This window comes from Saimiri boliviensis, chromosome 4 (genome assembly GCF_048565385.1).
Source record: "Saimiri boliviensis isolate mSaiBol1 chromosome 4, mSaiBol1.pri, whole genome shotgun sequence".
In the NCBI taxonomy this organism is placed as follows: domain Eukaryota; kingdom Metazoa; phylum Chordata; class Mammalia; order Primates; family Cebidae; genus Saimiri; species Saimiri boliviensis.
In genome coordinates, this window is record NC_133452.1 from 31,207,440 (window position 1) to 31,234,731 (window position 27,292).

At 41.9% G+C, this 27,292-nt stretch overlaps 1 protein-coding gene across 5 annotated transcripts in view; it reads left to right on the forward strand.

The window, feature by feature from the left end:
* The window catches only part of NHSL1 (NHS like 1), a 276,841-nt gene that overhangs the window by 78,249 nt on the left and 171,300 nt on the right, over positions 1-27,292 (forward strand). For 3 of the 5 annotated variants that reach the window (XM_074397388.1, XM_003926872.4, XM_074397389.1), the window contains exon 1: positions 1-27,292. This exon is cut by the window's right edge. The exons of the other annotated variants lie outside the window; for them this stretch is intronic. The gene's annotated coding sequence lies outside the window, so the exon portion shown is untranslated. 5 annotated transcript variants of the gene reach the window in all.

A 27,292-nucleotide genomic window follows, 5' to 3' on the forward strand; every position in this document is an offset into this window, starting at 1 on the left:
TTTTTTTTTTTGAGATGGAGTCTCACTCTATCGCCAGGCTGGAGTGTGTGGTTGCAATCTCAGTTTACCACAGCCTCCACCTCCTGAGTTCAAGTGATTATCTCGCCTCAGCTTCCCAAGTAGCTGGGATTACAGGCATGTGCCACCTTGCCCAGCTAATTTTTGTATTTTTAGTAGAGATGGGGTTTCACCATGTTGGCCAGGATGGTCTCAATCTCTTGACCTTGGGATCCGCCCACCTCCCAAAGTGCTGGGATTACAGGTCTGAGTTACCACGCTGGGCCTCTCTTCTTCTTATCTTAAGAACCTGATTTGCTTGCTTACTTGTGTTATTTCTCTATTAAAAAAATGGTTTGCTAAACTGGTGTCTCCATTCATAGATAACTTGAATGTCTTATTGTAGCCAAAGAAGATTGGGAGTATGTTTATGAGTAGAATCCTAATTTCCACCAGCAAAATAGCAACAAAGGGCTGGGAAGCAACATTCTAAAAGTGTGAGTGCCTTGAACAAGCAATAAAAAAATTTTCCTCAAGTTGCTTCCTGGAGGGTGTGGGCTGGAAGGCTCTCCTGGCTGGGAGAAAATGTGGATGATGGCACTGACCTGCCTCACACCCTGCTGCACCTGTGGGGGTGAGGTTCCATAATTTTGCAGGCTGAGACCTGAGGAGGGCTGGGCTCTCTTATTCTTTCCCATAGCCTTGGTGTTCGAACTTAAGTTTCAGCTTTGCCATTTGTCAGCTTTGCGATCTAGGGCAGCGGTCGTCAACCTTTTTGGCACCAGTGACCGGTTTCTTGGAAGACAATTTTCCCACAGACCTGGGGTGGAGTGGAGTGGAGTGGGGTAGGTGGTGGTGGTGGTGGTTTCAGGATGAAACTATTTCAACTCAGATCATCAGGAATCAGATTCTCATAAGAAGCCTGCATCCTAGATCCCTCGCATGCACAGTTCACAATAGGGTTCGTGCTTCTATGAGAATCTAATGCCACCGCTGATCTGACAGGAGGCGGAGCTCAGGCAGTAATGCTTTCTTGCCTGGTGCTCACTTCCTGCTGTTCGGCCGTTACCAACAAGCAATAGACCAGACTGGTACTGGTCCGTGGTCTGGGGGTTGGGGACCCCCGACATAGAGTATTTTATTTAAATTCACTGTGCCTCAGTTTCCTTGGTTGAAATGGGGATGTGGGTAGTAGCTACTTTGTAGGGTCATCGAGAGGATTCAGTGTTAGAACAAGGCCTGCTTGTATAGTAACCACTTATTTCCTTGAGTTACTATGCAGCTACAAGTAACGGATCCCAAACACTGGTGATTAACACTCGTGGGTCTTTATTTTTCTCATGTAATGAGAAGTTCAGAAGTAGGCAGCCCAGAGCCAGGATGGTTTCACGAGGCCATCACCAGACTCCAGTACTTCCACTCAGCTTTCCTTAATGTGTGTTTTGTCACCTCACAGTCACAAGGTGGCTGCCTCACCTCCAGCACCATCCTTGCATTCCAGCAGGAAGAAGATGAAGGTCAGAGAGCAAATGGTGAGCACCAGCTGAATTGCCTCTCTTTATAAAGAGGTTTTACAAATTCCCCCAAACATCAAGCTTATAATTGGTAGTAAGGAAGAATTAGAAAATGGAAATTAGAGGCTGGGTGCCGTGGCTCATGCCTATAATCTCAGCACTTGGAGAGGCCAAGGAGGGCGGATCACAAAGTCAGGAGTTTGGGATCAGCCTGGCCAATATGGTGAAACTCTGTCTCTACATTTTTAAAAATACAAAAATTAGCTGGGTGTGGTGGCTCATGCCTGTAATCCCAGCTACTTGGGAGGCTGAGGCAGGAATCGCTTGAACTCAGGAGGCGGAGGTTGTGGTGAGCTGAGATCATGCCATTGCACTCCAGCCTGGGCAACAAGAGTGAAACTCCATCTCAAAAAACAAAACAAAACAAAAAAAGGATATTGGGTAGGCAAACCAGCCATGGCTGCCACAGCACTCAACGTTGTTACCATAGGAATCATGGAAATTTGCAGAAGCAGCAGCATTCATTTCCAGGCCATCCTGCGCTAAATGTGGGCATACCACTGACCCATTCTACATCTTTTTTATTTATTTATTTATTTTTTGAGACAGCGTCTTGCCCTGTCACCGGCTGGAGTGCAGTGGCATGATCTTGGCTCACTGCAACCTCCACCTCCTGGGTTCAAGCGATTCTCCTGCCTCAGCTTCCTGAGTAGCTGGGACTGTAGATGTCTGCCACTACGCCCAGCTAATTTTTGTATTTTTAGTAAAGACAGGTTTTCACCCTGTTGGCCAGGATGGTCTTGATCTCTTGACCTTGTGATCCGCCCACTTCGGCCTCCCAAAGTGCTGAGATTACAGGCATGAGCCACTGCCCCTTGTCCCATTCTATATCTTTCTCCTGCTTTCTCAGCCTAATCCACTTCCTCTCTGCTATTATTGCCCAGGGACTTAAATGTCTTATCAGATGTCCTTATTCTGTTGCTCACAAATTCCAGGGTGCTTTGGGGGAGCACCAGGAGGCAGTGGCAGTCTGGTGGCTCCACTACCACTGAAGACAGGATGCAGGGCAGCCCGGTTATCTGCAAGATGTGGAACTGGACAGGTAGCATGGCCATGGGGGATTTGTTCAGTGTCTAGCTCTCTACTTGCTGCACTTTTTCCTCCTCTTTTTGGACTCTTAGGTGCACATACTCCCTCAATTTTACTGGCATTCCATTCCCATGCTGCATGTTGATGAAATGGAAAAAGAGCCTTTGCTTGCATTTGTCACCAGGGAAAAACTTGGCTCACACTCTCAGACCCAGGCGTGGTGTTTCCCATCTGTGATGGCCATCACTGACTGGAGCTGCGTGCTTCTAATACACATCAGTCAGGTGTTCTAAGCTTGGGGAAGGGCAGAAGGCCAGGTCCCATCATCTGAAACTCCACTTCCATCAGAAACAGTGAAAACTTTCTCAGGATGGGCACAACTACCTCATGTTGGCTTAGGCTTTGTTATAGGATGGTTCATTAATAGCCAGTATTTTGGCCCACAATTAGTTAAAAGCGTAATACCAGCCAACCTTGAAGCAGCGTTCCATACCTGCCTCCGTCATCTTATTTCCACTCCAGAATCAGCACACTTTCCATTAAGAAAATGGGCCTGGTGTGGTGGTTTCTCAGGGTTTGCTTCAAATCTGCTTCTGCTTCCATTAGCTCTCAATACAGAGCTAATGCAAATTCAGTAAACAATGGCTCATTATGAAGGCGTAAATGCTTTGTGGTCTGACTAAGACTAAAAGTGGTATCTCCATGCCCTTTCCTTAAAAAAGGAAAGGTAGTTTTCTTCAATCAAAGAGCTTTGTAAATGCAGTAAGATCAGCAAGGGAGGTTAATTTTTGAAAAAGCTAAATTTATTTAGTGCTGTTTAAAATCCACAAACCCACTCATTTTGTAAAGATAGATTTTCAAAGTTCACAAATAAAAGGTAAGTGCTATTGTGTCAGGTTAGTTAAAAGGGAAGATGATTGAGAAGGTAGTATGTCAATTTCTTTCTTTCTTTCTTTTTTTTAATGTAGAAGCTTTCTCAGAGAAAAACACTCAAATATTAACAATTCTTGTCCAACCCCTCCTCAGAGGTAACCAATATTTTCACTCTCTCATGTATCTTCTATTATCTTTAAAAGTATATGGTATTATGTTGTGCATTATACAACCTTCAGCTATTAACAATAATATGTCTTGAAGGTTATGACATACCAGTACATCTCTGTTTCTTTCTTTTTCATTGTTGCATGGTATTCTGCATTATGGATATATCATGGTTTTAATCCTTCCCTGGGCGCTTAAGTTGTTGCTAATGTTTTTGATTCTGGCTTTGTTTTTTGGGTATTACAATTAGGCAGTTCTTGTATTAGTGTTTCTTTACATAGGTGTGAGTATTTCTCCAGGATAGATACTGAGAAGTAAAATATTTGAGGCAAACAGTATATGCATTTCAAATTTTAGTAGATACTTCCAAATTTTCTTCCAAAGTGGCAATGCTAATATACTCTCCCATCAGCAGTATGCATACAAGAGTTTCAACATACTGTTTTTTTTTTTTTTTTTTTTTTAGATGGAGTGTCACTCTGTTGCCCAGGCTGGAGTGCAGTGGCGTGATCTTGACTCACTGCAACCTCCCCTCCTGGGTTCAAGGAATTCTCCCGCCTCAGCTTCTCCAGCAGCTGGGAATACAGGCAGCTGTCAGCATGCCTGGCTAATTTTTGTATTTTTAGTAGAGACAGGGTTTCACCATGTTGACCAGGCTGGTCTTGAACTCCTGACCTCAGCTGACCCGCCTGCCATGGCCTCGCAGAGTGCTGGGATTAGAGGTGTAAACCATGGCGCCCATCCTCAACGTATTTTTTAGTATGGCATTTATTTCTTTGTTTTTAAGCAGCCTTTAATGTTTAGCTTTTGGATACATTTCGATTACATGGCATGTTCTGGTAGTACAGTTAGCACATACATATTTAGTAATGCTTTTAATTTGAAATAGTGGTAAATATTAAATCATTCCTGTACCACTGAAGCAGCAGCAGCACACTGAGAAATTGTGTCACCCTTAAGTCTCTCTCCTTTAATGAGGCATATGTGAATGAAAAGCACTATTAAAATGCTGCCTGTTGATCGTTACTTATAGTTGACATTGGTAGTTTCCCACCAAGCATTCATCTTCCCTATTCTTTTCTTATTAGCAGAAGTCCCTACCCTCTTTTTTCTTCAAAAAAAAAAAAAAAAAGACCCCAACTCAGAGATACATTTTTGAAATACCATTCTCCTTGCCACTTGCCTTTTTATTTTTATTTTTTTGAGACAGAGTCTGTCACCCAGGCTGGAGCGCAATGATGCTATTTCAGCTCACTGCAACCTCCACCTCCTGGGTTCAAGCAATTCTTCTGCCTCCACCTCCTGAGTAGCTGGTATTACAGGCATGTGCCACCACACCAGGCTAATTTTTGTATTTTTAGTAGAGAGAGAGTTTCACCATGTTGGTCAGGCTGATCTTGAACTCCTGACCTCAGGTGATCAACTCATCTCAGCCTCCCAAAGTGTTGGGATTACAGGCGTGAGCCACTGCACCTGGCCAATAATGCCTTTATTTTAGGATGGAGGGTGGCCATCTGTCTCATTCTTGGTTTCTCTGGCTTTTGGGGTAGCTAAGTGTGGACACATGCCCCAGGTCTACTCATAGTTACCTATGAATCTTTGGGTGGAACTATCTAGATAGGATGAAACTAACACGAGGGAAAATGGAGCTGAGAGGGAGTTCTGTGATAACTGTTTTTTGCTTTCCGTCTCTTTACTCTTCACAGTTTGTTTGTCTTCTAAGTTGTGATTTTAGTATCTGCTACTGAATGCCTAACATATTGCCTCCAGATCTAGCTTTTCTTTCTCCTCAAGTCTTGGTTGGTTCAGAAGGGGACACATTGGGATGAAGCGTTGGTGGGGCCCTGTGGGAGCCAACTGCCAACCTCTTTCTTGTACAAGTTGAAACAGGTGGGGGTGATGTGGGGAAGAAATGTGAGAATTTCCTGTAAACCCTCAGGCTCGGTATAAAGGAGGAGTGTGGCAGGGGGCCTAAGATGCATCATGCAGCTGAGTTCATCTGTGCCTTAAAATGGACATTTCCTGGGAGGATGATGTTGATGGTGGTTACCGTATACTACTATAGCCATGTTGGCAGTAGTAACAACAATGGAAATTATTGAGTATTGCCACCAGCCAGGTGCTGTGCTAAGCACTTTACATTCAGGATCTCATTTAATCTCTGTAATAATCATCTGAGATAGATGACATGGATAGCACTATTTTTTTTTTTGAGATGGAGTCTTGCTCTGTCATCCAGGCTGGAGGGCAGTGATGTGATCTCGGCTCACTGCAATCATCACCTCCAAGGTTCAAGCAGTTCTCCTCCCTCAGCCTCCTGAGTAGCTGGGATTACAGGTGCACGCCACCATGCCCGGCTACTTTTTGTATTTTTAGTAGAGACGTGGTTTCACCATATTGGCCAGGCTGGTCTTGAACTCCTGACTTCGTGATCTGCCTGCCTCAGACTCCCAAAGTGCTGGGATTACAGGCGTGAGCCACTGTGCCTGGCCGGATAGCACTATTTTTTAGAGGGAAATGAAGTTAGGAAAGTTGGTCAAGGCCACATGGTCAGTGGTGATGGTTGGGCTTGAGCAGCCTGATTCTTGGACTGTGTGTTAGTCCCAGCAGGGCATTGCCAGCTTGCCTAAGCAGCCTCGACTCTGCGTCCCACGTTCTTCCTGACACTCATTCCTCCATAGCTTTGGTCCCAGCTCACCCTCGCAGCATGTCCAGCACCATTTCTATTAGCTTTGACCTATGCATTCTGCCCACCCTTGGGGGCTTATGCAGCATCCATTTGCTTGTCTGCCTTTCTTAGCCACTTTATTTGTAAATAATATTTTTTGGGAACAAGCCAGCACATGTTGTTTGTATCAGCATTTCTTAATCTTTTGGGGATTGTGGACCCTTTAGATAGGCATTATTCTCCCTAACAAAAAAAGTGTATATAGCGTGTGCATGTAAATTTGCATGCAACTTCATGGAGTTACAAATGCTCTGCAAACCACTGTTTCTTTTTACATGCCTACCATCTTCTAGTAACTAGCAGAGTAGATGAGCAAGACAGTGGGGTTGAATGAAATGTTCCTGTCGTGTAAATATCTTTCCTGTGTTTAAGGTTTCTTCCTAATCCCCTAAAAGGGAGGGATCATCTCAATCTTTGAATATATTTGTGTATTATGTTGTAACTGGCACAGTTGTTTGTCTTAGGAATTATGGAGCTTTGTTTGCAGTGGCAGTTGAAGGAGGCTGCTCTGCTTTGTTTTTTGCCAAATCATTTTTATTACAGGTAGTTACTGCAGTTCATAGTTAGTAGTCATTGATCAGGAATTTTCTTTATGGGAAGTTAACTGGACAAAGTAGAAATAAAATTTTCAGGATGGATAGCAAGTTTTATCCAACTTTATAGGCTCAAGAAATGATTTTGTGCCACAGATCCTGCTGTGTTATAATGATGCCTATTTTATAGACAAAGCAGGAATTCTTGAGTTCACAGTGAGTTGAAACTCACTGAAAATTTTCAACTCCATAATTTATCTGTTTCAATTGACTTGTACATAGGGAACTTGAAAATGACCTAATTTCTTCCAAGGCCAACTGTTAAAATTCTGCCTCATGTATGAATTACAGCTTTTGTGTTTGGATTATTGGTGCTAAGATTTAAAATCTTGAGGCCGTCTTGTTGGAAACTGACTTCCTTTATCTCAGAAATTACTCAGTACGAGAAACATGTCATTCAAAGTAATTTTCGTGATTTTCTGACAGGCAGACATGTTAGGGCCTTTCAAACAAACTAAAGCCTTCATTTAGTAAGATTAATCCTCTTGCGAGCTAAAATATGTCCTTTGAGAAAGTGTTTTCTTGGTCTAGAATTCTTTGTTGGGGCTCACTGTTGCAGAAGAGTGTTCCCTGCTGTGCAGTTCCGCTTGGTCCTGTGGTTAGACAGTGAGCGGAGCTGACGGGTTGAAGGTCAGCATCCTGGGACTTGAGGGAGCTCAGCCCTTCTGTTGGGATACACGAGAATGCCACAGTATCTCCCAGGAGGACTTTAAGGTCCAAAAGAGGCATCTTGTCCCCCTCCTCCTGTCACTAATTTTTGGAGCCTCAATCATGAAACTTTTGATTCTGTTTCTTAGGAGGTATGAATTTGAAGACATTACAAAGCACCCATTTGGGCTCCCGAATATAATTCCTTGGATAGTTGTCCTTGTGAAACAGACCTCAGCATTTAACTTTAAAGCCTCATGGAAAGGTAGGAAGCCAACTCTGTGATTATGACCCCCACCGGTCCTCACACAGATGAGGCATTGGCCGCAGCTTTTGGTCCATGTACCACAACTTGTTTTTCTAGAATTCCCCAAGCTTTTGTATGCTGAAGAAAGAAATCAAAGAATCACAATTTTAATCCCAATTATATTCCATCTCTTTTCCAACTCAACTTCAAAAAAATATACACAGTTTGAAGGTGTGGTATGCTAAATTGAAAATCACATTGCTATAATATTCTTTGTTTGCTTTTTTGTTATGAACCAGATGAAGTAGTTTGACCTCTCACTTGTTTCAAGGCTAATCTGGGTAAATACTTCTGTTTTTGTTTTTTTGGTTGGTTTTGTCCGATGATAGTATGTTTAGAAATAAGGTGCATAGCAATAATATCAGAGATTTGTAAGAGGGAGACTGGCTGATTCGTCTTTTTCTTGACAGCATTAACACCATAGCTTGTGTTCAGTGAATGGATGTATGTATTACTCACACTTAAGAGTGTCAGGCGTGGCCGGGCGTGGTGGCTCACACCTATAATCCCAGCACTTTGGGAGGCTGAGGCAGGTGGATCACGAGGTCAAGAGATCAAGACCATCCTGGTCAACATGGTAAAACCCTGTTTCTACTAAAAAGCCAAAAAATTAGCCGGGCATGGTGGTGCACGCCTGTAGTCCCAGTCGCTCAGTAGGCTGAGGCAGGAGAATTGCTTGAACCCAGGAGGCGGAGGTTGTGGTGAGCTGAGATCACACCAGTGCACTCCAGCCTAAGCAACAAGAGTGAAACTCCGTCTCAAAAAAAAAAAAAAAAAAGAGTGTCAGGTGTGGTGCTAATTTCCAGAGATTCAAAGTTGATCGAAATGGAAAAGGGAAAGAATTCCCAAACAGTGTGGAATATTACATACAGACGCATAGGTTTTGATGGAGCACCTGGGGCCACCTCCTCTTTGAGGATGTCTGTCTTAGCAGATTAAAGAAGTAGCACAGGTAGGCCAGCTGAAGGTGGGGTAGGGACACTGCCAGTCATAAAAAGCACGGAGGCAATGAATGGCATGATTTTGCTGGGGAATATGGGCACTGTGGCTGGTGTCAAGAGACCTATGAAGTGGGTCTGTGACAAGGGCCCTTGTTATAGATGGCTTTGTAAAGCATACAAAAGAGATTTGATCCCAGCCTTTTAAATTTATCAAGAACGACGTGGGCATTTTGCCAAAGACGCTGATGATTCTGTAAGCTTTCAAAATGAGTAGACATTTAAAAAATCCGTCATCATGGATGCCGTGGGACACAGTATCATTTTGATATTTTGAAATGTTGTGATGATAGTTGATGCAATTAATTAATCATACTCCATCGCAGATGGAAGTGACACAATGGTGACAGCTCTTTCTCTGTGGGAAGTGAAGTATTTTGGTTGCAAGAAGAGGAGGAAGGTGCAGGCTCTATCCTTTGCAGCCTCTTTAGGCCAGAGGAGCCTGTGTGGCTTGTCATTTGTGGGTGGCTTGTCATTCTGTGGGTGGTAGGCACAACAGGGGGCTGTGAGAATGCAGGAACAACTTGTATGCACAAAGCTCTTTGCAGTTTTGAGAAGCCCCTTCATCCGTGTTATTGATTCTGAGCTCACAAAACCCCTATTTAAAAAGTAGAACAGCAGACCTCTCCAGTTATTCCTATAGTTGAAGTTCAGAGAAGTTAAGTGAGATGTTCAAGGATGTACAATTAGAAATTGAAGGATATTACATAAATCCCAAATTTGTGACTCTGGAACTCATGTATTTTCCACATTGCCACACTTCTGCCTTGCTGGACAGCTATTCAAAAGACCTGGCCATTTTCCTCGCAGAACCACAAGTAGGTCCCTTCAGCAGAGAGACTGTTGCATGGACAACTTCTTAACAGTGTAGAAACTTACCTTAATCAAATGAATATAGTGTTGGGTCTGTTCTCTGAAAGCAAAATTCTTTGAGTCATATGATGCTTCTCTTTGATGAATTTTTGCCTTTATATTTGTGCCTAATGTCTTAGAAGTGCCTTCAAATCAAAGTCATGGTGGGGAGACACAATGTGGGTGAAGCTGGAGCTAGAATAGTTTTAAGATAGCTAACACCTTTGTCTTTTTTATGCTTTGAGCTGATGAAAATCGGTTCCATTTTTGACTGCCACATTATTTTAATTCTGGTAAACCTTTTTTATAAGGGGTGAGAATGCAAGAGTTTGTATTTTTATTTGCTTATATGAAAAGGTAATTATACAAAAAGAAAATTAGCCAGGCGTGTTGGCATGCACCTGTTGTCCCGGCCACTCTGGAGGCTGAGGTGGGAGGATTGCTTGAGCCTAGGAGGTTGAGGATGCAGTGAGCTGCGATCACACCACTGCACTCCAGCCTGGGCAACAGAGCAAAACCCTGTCTCAAAAACAAATAGAAGAGGTGATTAGATGAATACATGCAAAAGATGGTGAAATCCAAGTGAGATCTGTTGTCCAGTTAACTTGCTTTGTGCCGGTTAGTTTTCTGCTTCTGATAATGCAATGCAGGTTATGTAAGATGTTACCACTGGGGGAAGCTGAGTGAGGAATATACCAATCTCGGCACTATTTTGACAATTCCTTGTGAGTCTATAATTATTTCAGAAGAAAAGGTAAAAGAAAAGTAATTAGGATATGTCAGTGAAGTTAATATTAAAGAAGTCTTATATTTTCCTTAAATTTGACAAAATTTGTCATTACTAAAACTATAGTTCAGATTGGGTGTGGAGGCTCATGCCTGTAATCCCTACACTTTGGAGCCCAAGGTGGGTGGATCACTGGAGTTCGGGAGTAGCCTGGCCAACATGGTGAAACCCCATTTCTACTAAAAATACAGAAATTAGCCAGGTGTGGTGACACATGCCTGTAGTTCTAGCTACTCAGGCAGCTAAGGCAGGAGAATCGCTTGAACCCAGGAGGCAGAGATTGCAGTGAGCCGAGATCACACCACTGCACTCCAGCCTGGGTGACACAGCAAGACTCTGTATTTAAATAAATAAATAGTAGTACAAATAACATACTCATCATTCATTCATTCTTTCATTCATTCACCAGATATTGGTTGAGTTCTTTACTATCTGCCAGGCATTATTATTTTAGTTGCAGAATCAGAGAGCTGTGCCTTACTGTAAGGGGTTAACTAGAAAGATCCTTCCCTCTTTGCTTCTTAGTTGTAGAGCAGGGCTTCTTAACCCTAAGCTGTGGATTTCAGGGATAACATTTGTGCTTTCTACAGAAAGTATCCTTAGTGTTCTTTAGATCTTTGAAGTTTAAGGACTGCTGCCTTAGATGATGACTTCTTTTACATGGGTTTTGAAAAGACATTTCAGAATACGGGGAAGCCTCTAGCATTCCGAATACATTAGCCTCCTGATTGTCTTTGGGAAACTTCAGCCTTGCAAGGTTCCTGTCAAACTTCTTTTTCTTTTTAGTTGACCGATGGGAAAGGTGTAGTATACTAAGAAACAGTTTGACTTCTGAAACAAAACCATTTAGAGCTACTTAAGTTGATGCATGTTAGCTGTAATTTTTTTGGGGTGGTCAACTCACTTAGCAAAACTTACACTGATGATGAAACTTTAAAATGTTTCTGAAGGAGTTCTTGTTTGAAGTGTCATCCTGAACTCGTTTTTATTGTCCCCTCCATTCCAAGAGGCCAATATGCCTGACACATTTCTTTTATGTAGAGTCTGTGTGGTGTTTAAAATTAGTTCCAGGTAAAACTTAAAATTCATGATATGTTTTACACATTCTCTCTTTCATACGTGTTTGTACAGGTATGTGATTTTTCTCTTAAAGAAAAACTGAAACCAATCATAAACTTCTAACAAATTACATTGCCCTGCAACTATAAATATTTTTCTTGGTATCATTTAGTGTGCCTCACATACTTCCATTTTTTTTTTTACTGTATAGAAAAGTCTTCTGCCAGACATATTAACATTTTAAAGAGATGAGATGCTCTTAGAATAAGAGACTTAAAGTACGAGAAGAAGAGATTGAATAAAAATAAGTCTGACTATATCTACAATAATTTATAATGGTAATTTTCAAGTTTATCTCCTGTCATTAGACTTTGATCCCATTGAGGGCAAGACTGAGCTCGTTTATGTCTGTTTATTCCTCAGCTCCTAGTGTGGGATCTAGCGGCTTTTAGGTGTCCAGGAATTGTCTGTTAAAAGACCTTCAAAACACTATTTACAGGTACCACCAAAACTCATAGTGCTCACCCAGGAATGTATGGGAAATCTTTTCACTAATCAAGGATTCCTGGTGGCTAGAGCACTGAGTGTGGTGGTGGTTTAAAAATACTCAGAGGCCAGGTATGGTGGCTCACGCCTATAATCCCAGCACTTTGGGATGCCAAGGCGGGTGGATCACAAGGTCAAGAGATCAAGACCATCCTGGTCAACATGGTGAAACCCCGTCTCTACTAAAAATACAAAAATTAGCTGGGCATGGTGGTACACACCTGTAGTCCCAGCTACTCGGGAGGCTGAGGCAGGAGAATTGCTTGAACCCAGGAGGCGGAGGTTGTAGTGAGCTGCTGAGATTGCACCGTTGCACTCCAGCCTGGGTAACAAAAGCGAAACTCCGTTTCAAAAAAAAAAAACCTCAGAATCCAGGCTGCCACAGTTGTCTCATGCCTGTGATGCCAGCACTTTGGGAGGCTGAGGTGGGCAGATCATATGAGTTTAGGAGGTCAAGACTAGATTGGGCAACGTGACAAATCTCATCTCTGCAGAAAATTAAAAATTAAAAAGAAAATCCTCAGAATCCTCAAATGGTATAAATATTCCTCTTTCAACACACTTTTTCACTTCAAAAGCTTAAAACTGATAGTTATATTTTGGCCATTGCAAAGTAGCTAATTTTGGGAGTGGAAGGTATCTTCTTTTCATAAAAGAAAACCAGCAAACAACAATGTGAGCTGAATTAATTTTTGTTACAATGTAATTTCTCTGTTCCAAGGGCTTTCTCTGGCTGGGGGTACTTCATAGATTTAGCCATGATGATTTCCATTTTTGATTTATGAACTGTCCAGGAAGGAATTCTGTTTTTAATTTGTCACAACCCCACAGTCCCTTGAAGGCATGAATTTTTTTTTTTTGAAAAGGCTGGAGTGCAATGGCGCAATCTCTGCTCACCACCACCTCCGCCTCCTGGGTTCAGGCAATTCTCCTGCCTCAGCCTCCTGAGTAGCTGGGATTACAGGCACATACCACCATGCCCAGCTAATTGTTTTGTATTTTTAGTAGAGACGGGGTTTCACCATGTTGACCAGGATGGTTTCAATCTCTTGACCTCGTGATCCACCCGCCTCCGCCTCCCAAAGTGCTGGGATTTTTTTTTTTTTTTTTTTTTCTGAGATGGAGTCTCACTCTGTCACCAGGCTGGAGTGCAGTGGCATGATCTTGACTCTCTGCAACCTCTGCCTCCCAGGTTCAAGTGATTCTCCTGCCTCAGCCTCCTGAGTAGCTGAGATTATAGGCACACACCACCATACCCAATTAATTTTTATATTATTAGTAGAGACCAGGTTTTACCATGTTGGCCAGGATGATCTTGATCTCCTGATCTCATGATCTAACTGCCTCAGCCTCCCAGAATGCTGAGATTATAGGCATGAGTCACTGTGCCTGGCTGGAGGCATAGATTCTTAATGCTTCTGAGGAGTAGAATGTAATTCTAAACACTAATACCTAACAATGGAGAAAAGAACAAAACGTGTGCTATATTCAGTTCCAAGTGGATTCTCTCTATCCCTGGGAAATAATTAATGCCCCAAATTGTTGGGAAAAAAAATAAAATTAGATGAAACAAACATTTGTAAATCTAACAAAATTTGCATTTCCATGGAAACCGAAATTAAAAATGCAGCAACCAGCTGGGCACAGTGGCTCATGCCTGTAATCCCAGCATGTTGGGTGGTTGAGATGGGTAGAATCACTTGAGGTGAGGAGTTCAAGACCAGCCTGGCCAACATTGTGAAACTCCTTCTCTACTAAAAATGCAAAAATTAGCTGGGCGTGGTGGCAGGAACCTGTAATCTCAGCTACTCCAAAGGCTAAGTTAGGAGAGTTGCTTAAACCTGGGAAGTGGAGGGTGCAATGAGCTGGGATAGTGCCACAGCACTCTAGCCTGATGACAGAGTAAGACTCCGTCTCAAAAACAAAACAGAAAACAATAACTGTTAATTGCACATAAGAAAGTGAAATACTTAGGTGTAAATCTAGTAAAACATATACAAAATCTGTATGCTGAAAATTACAAAATCCTGATGGATAAAATCAAAGAAGACCTGAATACATGGAGAGACATACCATGTTCATGGATTGGAAGACTCACCATAGTAAATATATCAATTCTCCTGCAAATTGTTCTATAAATTTGACACAACTTTTTATAAATTGATAATGATATCAAAATAATAAGCCTACAAACATAAACCTGGTATTTCATCTTCACATCTTAAAAATCTTAGCTTAATTAGTTACCATTTTTCTGTATGCTGCTATCCCAATGTAGTCCTATGAAATAATGATAAACTTATCGGCTTTATAGGTTTGCAGCCTGATAGATCTTTTAATAAAAAAGTTAAAGTATGTACATTTTATTATACTTTAGCCTTAGATTTTGTTTTTATTGTTATTAAATAAATTCTTGAGTTTTTATGATATTATGGCTGGATTTAAGAGAAAAACTTTTTTTTTTTTTTTTTTTGGTGAGACAGTTTTACTCTATCGCCAGGCTGGAGTGCAGTTGCACAATCTCGGCTCACTGCAACCTCCACCTCCCGGGTTCAAGCAATTCTCCTGCCACAGCTTCCTTAGTAGCTAGGACTACAGGCATGTGCCACTAGGCCCACCCAGGTAATTTTTCTATTTTTAGCAGAGATGGGGTTTCACCATGTTGGCCAGGATGGTCTCTATCTCTTGATCTCAAGGTCTGCCTGCCTCGGCCTCCTAAAGTGCTGGGATTAACAGGCATGAGCCAGAGTAAATTTTTAAAAGTAATATTCCTCTCTCATGAGTTTTCTGCATGACAGGTGCAATTGAGCAATAGCCACACAAGTGTCTAGGGATGATGTTGACTGTGTAACAAAAGGTTAAAGGGTTTTCCAACATATTGCCAACAGTGTTTTACATTTCCTGAATGATCTAAGTGTTGGTTTAGCTTGGAATTGGCTGTAAATACAACTGAAGAAAGTAACAGATTAAAAAAAATAACAATGAATATGGTTGCTATGTCAGAATTAAAGATTTACTTAAATAAAGTTAGGCTATGGACTGTAATCAAAAGATTCCCAACAATCCTGGTGAGTTTTACTTTAGAAAAAAGTTCTGGGATAAGTGATTCAGATTTATAGTGGAACCAGATTTTATATTAATTTCTTTCCAGTTAATCTAGATTCTATTTTGTACGTTTAGTTTCTTTAAAAGTAAATGAGGGCTCATAATGTTTGAACAGAATTCTTTGTTTTCTATTGAATTTAATGCTTTCATAATCATTATGAAAAAATATTTTCAGATGATTTACACATGATTTAGAAATGCAGGCAGCCCTTTCCAAGTGGTTATTGTTTTCTGACACACAGTGATAAGTGTAGATATAGCATGTTACAGAATGAAGTGGCCATTTTTGTGTGATGAATTTTCTAAATAACATTTTGAAATATTGGAGATTAGGGTTATTTAAAACATGATTTTCTCCTCTCACAAATTAAAGTGTTTCATCCCTACAATTGCCAGACTGTGAGCTCTAATAGGGATAGTAAGATCTAAGTGTCTGTTTATCAAAAACATTAAGAAAATTTTAAGTATAGTTCTGAATTTTAAAAAGTATTAAAATTATTTTTTAATTTAAATTTATAGTAATTTAGTAAGAAACAAATGGCTTAAACCCAAGAAGGCAAGGATTATAATTGATTTTATTGAGTAATGTTCTCTTTTGGTTACAAAGTAAAAGGTAAAATAAAAGTTTAAAAGGATTTGGAAAGAATGTTCTTTGGTTTTTGTCACTCAGCAACCTGAAGTTTAATGACCCTTTACAGTCCTGATAAACACTGAAAGTTTGCAATAGGCATTGCTAGTTTAAATTGAAAGAAGTTTGCCGGCCTCACGCCTGTAGTCACAGCTACTTAGGAGGCTAAGGCAGGAGGATCTTTTGAAGCCAGGAGTTCAAGGCTGCCATGAGCCATCATCATGCCACTGCACTCCAGCCTCAGCAATAGAGTGAGAGCTGGTCTCAAAGAAAAAAAAAAAAAAAAAGGCAGTGGCAGTGAGTGGACCTTAAAATACCTTTGTATTGCTTCAATTTAATTCATTAATCAATTTTTTTTGAGATGGAGTCTTGCTCTGTTGTGCTGCTCAGGCTGGAGTTTGAGCAGCTGGGTTCTCCTCACACTGTGCAGGCTGGAGTTTGAGCAGCCTGGGTTGAAGCAGTTCCCCTGCCTCAGCCTCCCTGGTAGCTGGGGTTACAAGCTCATGCCACCACACCCAGCTAATTTTTGTATTTTTTTAGTAGAGATGGGATTTCACCATGTTGGCCAGGCTGGTCTGACCTCAGGTGATCTGCCTGCTTCCACCTCTCAAAGTGCTGGGATTACAGGTGTGAGCCACCATGCTCAGCCTGCTGCATTTTAAAGGTACTTCATTCTTCCCTGTATCCTGAATTCTCTCAGCACCAGCAGGGAAGGCATTTATGTGACATTGGACAGTTACTTTCTGATCTCTTCTATAGGTACTAAGCTGATCCCACCTGAGACCTTGCCTTGAGATCAGATTGGACTTAACTGAGCATTTGTCTTTTGATCATCTTAAGATATCTCAAGCACTCAATGAGAAACTGGAGGTTTCTTGTGTATTCGGGTTATAGATTTGGTCCATTCTAATTTCAGTCGCACCATTATTTCTGTATATGTTATATACAGAAAAAAAGACCTTAAAGAGTTTTAAATCTTTTTGGTTTTTTTTTGAGACAGAGTCTCGCTCTGTCAACCAGGCTAGAGTGCAGTCTTGGCTCACTGCAGCCTCAGTCTTGCACGTTCAAGTGATTCTCTTGCCTCAGCCTCCCAAGTAGCTGGGTTAACAGGCACCTGCCACCACACTGGGCCAAGTTTTGTATTTTCAGTAGAGACAGGGTTTCACCATATTGGCCAGGCTGGTCTCGAACTCCTGACCTCAGGGGATCTACCCACCTTGGCCTTCTAAAGTGCTGGGATTACAAGCATGAGCCACTGCACCCGGCCTTCAATCTTTGTATATAGTACAAGTTGCCATAAAACACTGTATTATGTAGAATTTGTTTTGAAAAAATATGTAATAGTATTCAAAACAATTAAGTAGCTCAGAATGTTTTCTTAGGTTATACTCTGTCCCTGGGTCAAAAGGTAACAGACAAATAGAATCCAAATTTTACAGCTAGCTGACCTGGACACACAGAGAGCAGGTGACTTGGTGATGATTAAACAGGGAATCTGACGGGTCTCCAGGCCCTGAGCTCTGGCCTTGGACTCTTACACTTTTTGCAGTCTAATGTTTGGAAACAGGAGTGACCTGAATTAAAAAGAAATACATATAGGTCCATTTGCTTTAATTTCATCTTCATTATTGTACTTAGAGTGTGAAGATGCTGTTGTCTTAGAGTGAATGAAGGCAGGATTCAGTATTAGTGGGATTGTATAGCTTCTCCTACCCTACTACAAAGAGATGAGAAAAGCTGGATGTCATTTTGGTCTGGTCAGCAAATCCAAATCTGTGAGCATGGTGGAGAAAGAGTCTATGTTCATGTATTTTTTTAGTAGTTCTTAGAAGAAAGACAAATGCAGATTTATTTATTTATTTATTTTATTTTATTTATTTATTTTTTTAATGAAGTCTTGCTTTGTAGCCCAGGCTGCTGGACATGGTCATAGCTCACTGCAGCCTTGAACTTCTGGGCTTAAGCCATCCTCTGACCTCAGCCTCTAGACTAGCTGGGACTACAGGTGTGAACCACCACACCTGGCCAATTTTTTTTTTTTTTTTTTCAAGACAGAGTCTTGCTCTGTCACCCAGGCTGGAGTGCAGTGGCATGATCTTGGCTCACTGCAGCTGCTGCCTCCTAGGCTCAAGCGATTCTCCCGCCTCAGCCTCCCAAGTAGCTGGGACTGCAGGTGTCCATGACCATGCCTGGCTACTTTTTGTGTTTTTAGTAGAGTCAGGGTTTCACCATATTGGCCTGACTGGTCTTGAATTCTTGGCCTCAAGTGATCCACCCACCTCGGCCTCCCAGAGTGCTGGGATTATAGGCGTGAGCCACCACGTTCAGCCTAATTTTTTAAAAAATTATTATTTGTAGAGATGGGGTATCACTGTGTTGCCTGAGCTGGTCTCTAACTCTTGGGCTTCTATGATCCTCCTGCCTCAGCCTCCGAAAATGCTGGGATTCCAAGTGTGAGCCCCTGTGCCCTGCCAAAAACTGATTTTTAAGGTGGGAGACAGTTCCACCTCTACCACCTTCTCTGCTGGGAATCGTCATCAAGGTTTGAAAGAATTGGGGCAGGTAGGCAGCTACACTGGGGAAGTGTTGGCACAACCTGTAGGTCAGTGCTTCTCACCCATAAGAAATACTTTTAATATCTTTTTTCTACCCTAAAATGAGAATTGTATAGGCAATATAATACATCCTTTCATGCATGCTTAAAAAGTCAATATAGTGTCCCACCTGCAATCTAAGGAGAAATTAAAGAAGATATTTCTTTAATTTCTACCTTTTCATATTCATTTCTACCTTTTCAAATCATTTCTATATTTTCATATTCATTGCACAGACAAAACTATACTTACTGGAAGATGGACTGAAACCATTAGATGCTTACATGTATGTGGAATTACCACGATGAAAAAGCTAGTGACTCAAACACTACATGTGGTTAGGTGGTCAGTGATGTGATTTTTCAGAAATGATGAACAATTCTTGACAAAATTCCAAAGAAAGCAAACGAAAGTGATCTTTCTATTCAGTGTTAGCTGTGTTCCTGGAAATTTTGGCATACATTAAAGTCAAACATAAGCATTGTGTTTTCATGTAACAAAAATATGATATGAGAGGCTTTTTTAACCAACATAAACATCTAAAGCCTTTTAAATCTATCAGGACATAGGACAGTATGCTGTCACACACACTGTATGATGTCTAGTAAACCTGCTGCCTGCCCACCAAATGTTGGTGGTGTTACCCAGATACCCTGATGACCCAGAATGCCCCACACATTTCCAAGTGCCTGTCTGCTAGGGTGAGGCACTACTCTTGTTGAGAACTTCCTTTCTTCATTTTCTCCTGCTTTTTGATGATTTGCTTACTTTTTAGAAGTAGGCACTCTGTCATACCTTTTCATTTTTCTTGCTCTCATAAGGTGTCGTTGTGTGGGGCGTGTGGTGAGGGGAGAAGAAAAAGAACTGCAGTTTGTAGTGGTGGGGAAGGGTCTGTATCAAGTATTCTGCATTAATTCACGAGGGAAGGCAAAACTCTATCCTTAATAGTGCTTTGGCACCTCAAAGCACTGTTTGATGTGAAGCAAAAATTTGCTTTTTGCATTTTTTCAAGCAAATGGGAAATTATTTGCTTGATCCCATTTTCTTCCTAGTTAACCTGGAGATTATGTTAAATACTATTGTGAAAGGAGTGTGAATTGGAATGTTTCTTAGGAGCACCTAACTATTTAATATTATTGACTGTAAAATTTCAAGCCTGGCAACCACGAAATTTTGGGCATCCCAGTAGAATCAGTCATGACAGCTGGGTATGACTCTGTCACTTACAAGAGCGTTGCTGTGTTTGACTTGTGTGTACCAGCAATCAAGCTGATAGAGTTTAAACAGTATTTGCTATGACGCAATGGCGGGGGCTTTTTATAATATTGCCCCCAAATCATGGCAATTGTGTTGCATTTCAGATTTATACCTTATAAGGATGTACTTCTCTGCCTGCCTCATCCCTAACCCTGATGCCCAAAGCCATGTTTGTTCAAGGATCCCGCTTCAGGGGAGTAGATGAGGTTGAATAGCAGTCCCAAGATGACAAGATCTCCTCCTAGGAACTGGTATTGAAAGGGAGGAGGAAGAGAGGGGAAGAAGGAGAGAATGAATGGGAGAGAGCAAAACTGAGAGGTCTATTTCTCTGGGTAGTAGATTTGGGTGCTTGGGCTGAAATCAAGATGTTGGCACGGTTGATTCCTTCTGAGGGTTGCGAGGGAAGGATCTATTCCAGGCCTCTCTCTTTGGCTTGTAGATGGTCATCTTCTCCCTGGGTGTTCTAACACTGTCTTCCCTGTATGCCTCCGTCTTCGTGTTTATATTTCCCCATTCGTTAAGGACCAATCATACTGAATTAGGACCTACTCTGATGACCTCAAGTTAACTCGATGACCTCTGTAAAGACCCTAATCTCCAAATATGGTATTAGAGTTTAGGACTCCACCATATCTTTTTTCAGAGGACACAGTTCAACCCCTAGCTGGTGCTCTAAGCCACTGCCCTGCTGTGTCAACTGGGAAGTACAGGAAGGTGATTTGCAGAGAGAAAGAGTAAGGCACAAACAAGACATGGAAAGAAATGACTTCACAGATTTTTGACTCTTCCCCATTTCTCCTGGAGGTCAGCTGTGTTCCTAATCTTGGATTCAATGAACTACCACTGTGGGCTTCTAACATGTTCCCATTGCTTAAATGTAGTTGCTGTTATGTTTGGCTAAGGAATGCTAACTAATATGAGAACGAAATTTGGACAAGCATTGTAGTATGACACTTTTAAGTATCTGAGTGTTACCTTTGGGTCTTACGACGCCCACTGGTTAGATGGACTGGGAAAGGGAAGCAGGAAGACCTATTAGAAGCCCATTCTCATGGGATAATGAGGTGAGGGAGAATTAAGGAGGAATGAAGCCCATAGATTGTGGTTCTTTTCAGAGTACCTATTATTGTACAGGCCCTTTCATTTAATTAGGGCCCAAATTAAGGACATGGATTAAGGAGATTCAAAAAGGGAGAGGGAGGAACCCATGTTGACTTAGAACTTTCTACCTTAGGCGGTGGGGTTGATAGGTTTGGTGTTAACTTGGCGGAGACTGAGTTTGAGGAAAGACAGAATTCTGATTTGGAAGTGTTGAGTTGAAGACACAGCCAGCCAGGAAAGCTGGGCGTGGTGACTGAGGAGTTCGTGCTGGAAGCAGTTTTGGAGAGTCAGAACGTGTTCTGGTGGAAGCTGTGTTGACTGGAAGCTATCACCAGGGAAAAGAAGAGAGAATCCCAGAAAGGGCCGTGTATGAACATCACCTTTGGAGGTGCAATCTGAAGAAAAGGGTCAGCAAAGAAGACGAAAGCAGAGAAGCAGTCACCTGTTGTAGCAGTGAGGCTTAAACATACAGCAGACATTTATAATTGATCAGCATATTGGGGGCAAAAGTTGTGGTTGTATTGCTGTGGGTGGAGGCAAGAATTGTGCATTAAAAAAATGGAGGCATGGCTGGGCATGTGGTCTTGGCATTTTGGGAGGCCAAGGCAAGAGGATTGCTTGAGGCCAGGAGTTTGAGACCAGGCTGCGAAGTATAGCAAGACCCCGTGTCTACGGGGCAGGGTCAGGGAAGTTACTCTGGAGGCTGAGGTGGAAAAATGGCCCAAGTCCACGATTTCAAGGCTACAGTGAGTTGTGATCATACCACTGCATTTCAACCTGGGCAGCAGAGCAAGACCCTGTCTTTGAAAATAAAAACGCAAACAAAACAACAACAACAACAACAACAACAACAAAAATAGAGGCAACAGCATAGATTGTTAAAATTTAAAATTCTTCTAAAAGAAGAATCGAGAATGATTGCTTAAAAGGAAGGCAAGAAGGAAAAACTATTTCCACAGGAAGGGGGAAGCCCACATTCCTCCCGATATATGCTACTTAAAATAGCTATTATTTGTGGAGGCGTGCATAATGTGCAGCACCGGCTAAAAGCTTTATATACCTCTAATCTGCCCCTTCCACAAACGTGTGGGACTTGAGAGGAAACACTGGGCAAATTACCAGATCATTCTGTGTCCCTCAGATTCATACAGTTTATACAAGATCAAGCCAATAAAAATTAATTCAGAGTATCAGCTAAAAAAAAAAAAAAGGATTTAAGTTCAGGCCATCTCTTGGAAGTTTTTAAATGGGATTTGCCAAGCATTTTGCATTATTGAATTAAGTGAATGATAATAGGCTAAAAAAATAAATGTAGAAATGCCAATAAGAGGCACAGGAGTCCTGCTTGTTTTGGAAGGAAATTGATCTGGGGTTAGATGTGCCAATGAACTAATAGAAGTGAAACTTCAGACTTACTAGGAGGCAATTTGGGAAAATATATAAGGTAATAGAAAGCTAGGCCAGCACTTTTGATAAGGACTCCAATACTTGTTAATACCGAAAGGAGAACAACTAAGCAACATAGATATGACTGTCAGAAAGCAAGAATTTAAAACCAGACTAGGAGATGAGAAAGTCAAAGGTAAATGTAGGAAAAAAGAAAGGAGAGAGTGAAAGAAACCCTCCAACCCCCTCAAACGATAAATATCGGTAAGAATGAAAGGGACAAATTCCATTTATTTATTAGTGAATTCCATTAATTAGTTCTTGTTGGGTAACATTTATACATGCCACATCTTTTATTGCATATATAACAGGGTATGTGTAAAATAAAACCATGCATTTCGGCCAGGTGCAGTGGCTCACGCCTATAATCTCAGCTCTTTGGGAGGCTGAGGCCGGCAGACCACAAGGTCAGGAGTTTGAGACCAGCCTGACCAACATGGTAAAACCCTGTCTCTACTCAAAATACAAAAATTAACCGGGTGTGGTGGCATGCACCTGTAATCCCAGCTACTCAACCTGGGAGGCACAGGTTGCAGTGAGCCGAGATTGCACCACTGTACTCTAGCCTGGGCCACAGAGTGAGACTGTATCTCAAAAACAACAACCACCCCATGCATTTCACAAATTTCAAAGTTACATACCATTTGCTGTAATCCGTGCCTACTCACTCACGTTCCCCTGCCTTCCTTTTTGCCTGACTGTTAACCCCACTAAGGTCAGGCTATGTGTTGCCCTCCTTCATCCCTGGGTCCTTAGCAGTTCCCTCTATACCTGGTGTATGGTGGCCCTCAAGAAATACGCGTTCATTCTATGTGTTAATTTATTTCCACTTAATGCAGGAAAATTAAAGAGATTAAGGTTTTCATTAGGGGATTTCAGATACCAGTTGACAATTCACTAGCTAAATAAAATACATACTTTTGTTTTATCAGGAGTTGAAACTAAGAAATATGAAATGGTAAGTTTATATTAGATTTTTACATTATTTAGAATGTCTCTTAGCTTTTGATAACAGATCACATTTCTCTTTTTTTTTCTTTTCTTTTTTTTTGAGATGGAGTCTCACTCTTGTTGCCCAGGCTGGAGTGCAGTGGCTTGATCTTGGCTCATTTCAACCTCTGCCTCCTGGGTTCAAGCGATTCTCCCTGCCTCAGCCTCCTGAGTAACTGGGATTACAGGCATGCGCCACCATGCCTGGCTAATTTTGTGTTTTTAGTAGAGAAGGGGTTTCTCCCTGTTGGTCAGGCTGGTCTCGAACTCCTGATCTCAGGTGATCCGGCCGTCTCGGCCTGGTGGCCTGGCTAATTTTGCGTTTTTAGTAGAGACGGGGTTTCTCCATGTTGGTCAGGCTGGTCTCGAACTCCTGATCTCAGGTGATCCGGCCGTCTCGGCCTCCCAGAGTGCTGGGATTACAGGCGTGAGCCACTGCGCTCAGCCTGCATTTCTCTTATTTTTAACCCCAAATGACCTATTGGCAAACCTATTAGATAGTTTTATATTTAAGTATAGCTGTCAAATTGATATAAGGCTATATGTGACATAGAAGAACAATGTTTGGGCTTGGCGTGGTGCTCACGCCTGTAATCCCAGCACTTTGGGAGGCTGAGGCAGGTGGATCACGAGGTCAAGAGATCGAGACCATCCTGGTCAACATGGTGAAACCCTGTCTCTGCTAAAAATACAAAAAATCAGCTGGGCATGGTGGCGCGTGCCTGTAATCCCAGCTACTCAGGAGGCTGAGGCAGGAGAATTGCCTGAACCCAGGAGGCGGAGGTTGCGGTGAGCCGAGATCGCGCCATTGCACTCCAGCCTGAGTAACAAGAGCGAAACTCCATCTCAGAAAAAAAAAAAAAAAGAAAAAAGAACACTGTTTGTTTTTGTTTTTGTTTTTGTTTTGAGCCAGGGTCTTGCTCTGTCACCTGGGCTGGAGTGCAGTGGCACAATCTTGGCTCACTGCAACTTTCGCCTCCCAGGTTCAAGCTGTCCTCCCATCTCAGCCTCCTGAATAGCTGAGATTACAGGCACGTGCCACCACACCTGGCTGGTTTTTGCAATTTTTGTAGAGCTGGGGTTTTCACCTGGCTGGCTAGGCTGGTTTCCAGTTCCTGAGCTGAAGTCATTCGCTTGTCTTGGCCTCCCAAAGTGTTGGGATTACAGGTGTCAGCCACTGTGCCTGGCCATAGCAATTTTTTAAAAAAATTGTTTTCTAACTTTTAATTGAAAGATAACATGCATACAGGGCCGTGTGCATTCTTCGCTGCTTTTGGCTGTGCAGAGGCCTGCTTTTCACAGCAGAGGGTGATTAGTTTGTCCTGCTGCTTACAGGTACCTGACCAGCTCATAATGTTCCCTTCTTGGTCTCTTTAATGTGCAGCTGCTAAAGGAATCCACACTAAAATAACCAAAAAGGAACATCATGTACCTAGTACCTGGAAGTGAGGCATAGGATGGTGTTTGGTTTGATTTTGGACTAAAGTTCTGTGACAATTAATAGCACAGGCAACCAAATGAAAACTAGTCAAATCAACAGTTACGCAGATTTACTATTAAAGGGAAATAATAGTATCTGAGATGGATGTAAAATTTCCAGCCTCCTGAAATAATTTCCTGTAAATTCTTTGTTCCTTATGCTGTATGATGCCAGATCAAAACTTCAGAAACAAACCAGCCATTTTTATGGATTGATGGCTTCATATGCCAGCACTTAATCAGGCTTTTGTATTCTATTCGCTATTTGGAGGACTTAACTTTTTTTTTTTTTTTTTTTTTTTTTAAAGACAGAATCTTACTCTGTTGCCCAGGGTGGAGTACAGTGGTGTGATCCTAGCTCACTGCAACCTGTGCCTCCCTGGTTCAAGCGATTCTCCTGCCTCAGTCTTCTGAGTAGCTGAGATTACAGGTGTGTGCCACCATGCCTAGTTAATTTCTTATATTTTTGGGAGAGACGGGGTTTCACCGTGTTGGCCAGGCTGGTCTTGAATCTTGGGAGGTCTTAACTTTTTGATTGCAAGGCGGGAACCCTGAGCACTTGAAACTTTGCTTGAGAGAGTTTGTCTGTTCCGCTTAACTCATGCAAGGTAAGAATGAATAATTTGCTGCTGCCATTGCCTCTAGAGACTGATTTAAAGGATTATCTCATGGAAGCTTTCAGGGCTTCCCCTCTACCCTGCCAACTGAATGTGGTGAGAAACGGATGTGAACTTAAAGACTTAGAAAGCTTGGTTAACCTCTTAGGAGCAGCTTCGCTTAAATTAGCTGCAGTGAGCTCCTCGATGTCCTTTTGTGGTGCTGCTGATTCTTTTAAGAGCCTCGGCTACCTTGCCAAGTGTATCACTCCTTTATAATCTTAAGCATTTTAACACATGAAATACAGTTCAGTTTCTGCACTTGGATTTAAATGTCATGATGTTTCAGCAATCCACTTAGTCCATCAAAATCACATTCTGACTTGTCCACATAATCCTTTTAGTCTGTTTCTGGATTTATTAAGTGCTTTTCATGCAGTTGATGAAAAAGCGTTCATTTTAAAAACAATTTCCACATGATGCTGGAGGCCTCCCATTGTAGTTTAACAATAGTTGAGATGTTGTATTGTTTATTCAAAACTGCCAAGTAGAGTCAGTGCTGGCGGCTGGGAGCCCTGGTTGGAGTGCTGGGAGAGCCCTGGGGAGGTAGTTTAACCTCTTTGTTGCACAGTCCTGATGGTCGGTGGGTTTTAGCAGCATATCTAAGTTTACTCCATTCCCAGGCAGAGGTAGATTCTCCCTCCTCCACCCTCTTGCCTTCCTTGGAGACACTAAATACTGGCAGACGTTCAGACCATTACCTTTCTATGCCTTTGCTAGTTGCTTTGCATAAGACCTGCAAAGGAAAACATACTTTCATCCTGGATATTTTTGGTTTTAGCTTCCAAGTAGGGGTTTATGGCCATTTTTTTCTCTTGGGGTTAGAAGAAGGGCAGTGTTGGAGGGGAAGAGACCAAGAAATATCACCATGCTGATAATGAAAGTCGGGCTATGTTGGATCTGCTAATTATATAGATCATGGAGCGCAGGTGCAAGGATGGCATGGCAGCCTCTGGACCCCTCACTTCCCGCTTTCTCTTACTCATTGTCTCCATAGGACTCAGTGTTTTATTTCAGAAATCTTTCAACTTTACCTGTATGCTATGCTATTCTTGCCCATTCATTGTACATAAATATCTTTTCTGCTGATTAAAAAAATTCAGAAAGGAAAGAGGGAATCTTTTTATAATTGATTCCAGGTTCCCCTAGGATATTGAAGTTATTGAAATTCACTTTTGTAAAAAAGACTTAATATAGCTTATTTTAGAAAAGAGATAGGGTGTCAGTCGCTGTTGCTTAGACTAGAGTACAGGGACAGGATCACAGCTCACAGCAGCCTGGAACTCCTGGGGCGCAAGTGATCCCCCCACTCTGCCCTCCTGAGTAGCTGGGACGACAGGTGCTTGCCATCACGTCCGACTAATTTTTAAATATTTTTTGCAGAGACAAGATCTCATTATGTTGTTGCCCAGGCTGGTCTCAAACTCCCAAACTCAAGTGATCCTCCTGCCTTGGCCTCCCAAAGTGGTACGATTACAGACATGAGCCACTGCACCTAGCCTATATATTTAATTTTGACTCTCTTCCTCCTTGTAGTGCCTGTTCCTTTTCCTAACACATACTGCCTAGAGACTATATGCATAAAACAGCTCAAGGAAATATTATTTAGGAAGAAAATAGTTTTCAAAAATTACTTTTTATATTCTGTGGGTGATTGATAAACGTACTTAGAAAACCCAGAGAGGCCAACACCCTGGGTTGTGTATTGTACAATAAGCTTGGCTTCAGCATAGTGGGAATTTCTGGTTTGGAATTTCTAAGGTGATTTGCAAGGGTCCAAGACATACAGTGAAATGTTGAGTTGCAAATTAGGGTCATGTGCCGGATGGGGCTGGTGTAGGGGAACAGGGTCCGGGGTCACATGTGAATCAGCAGCC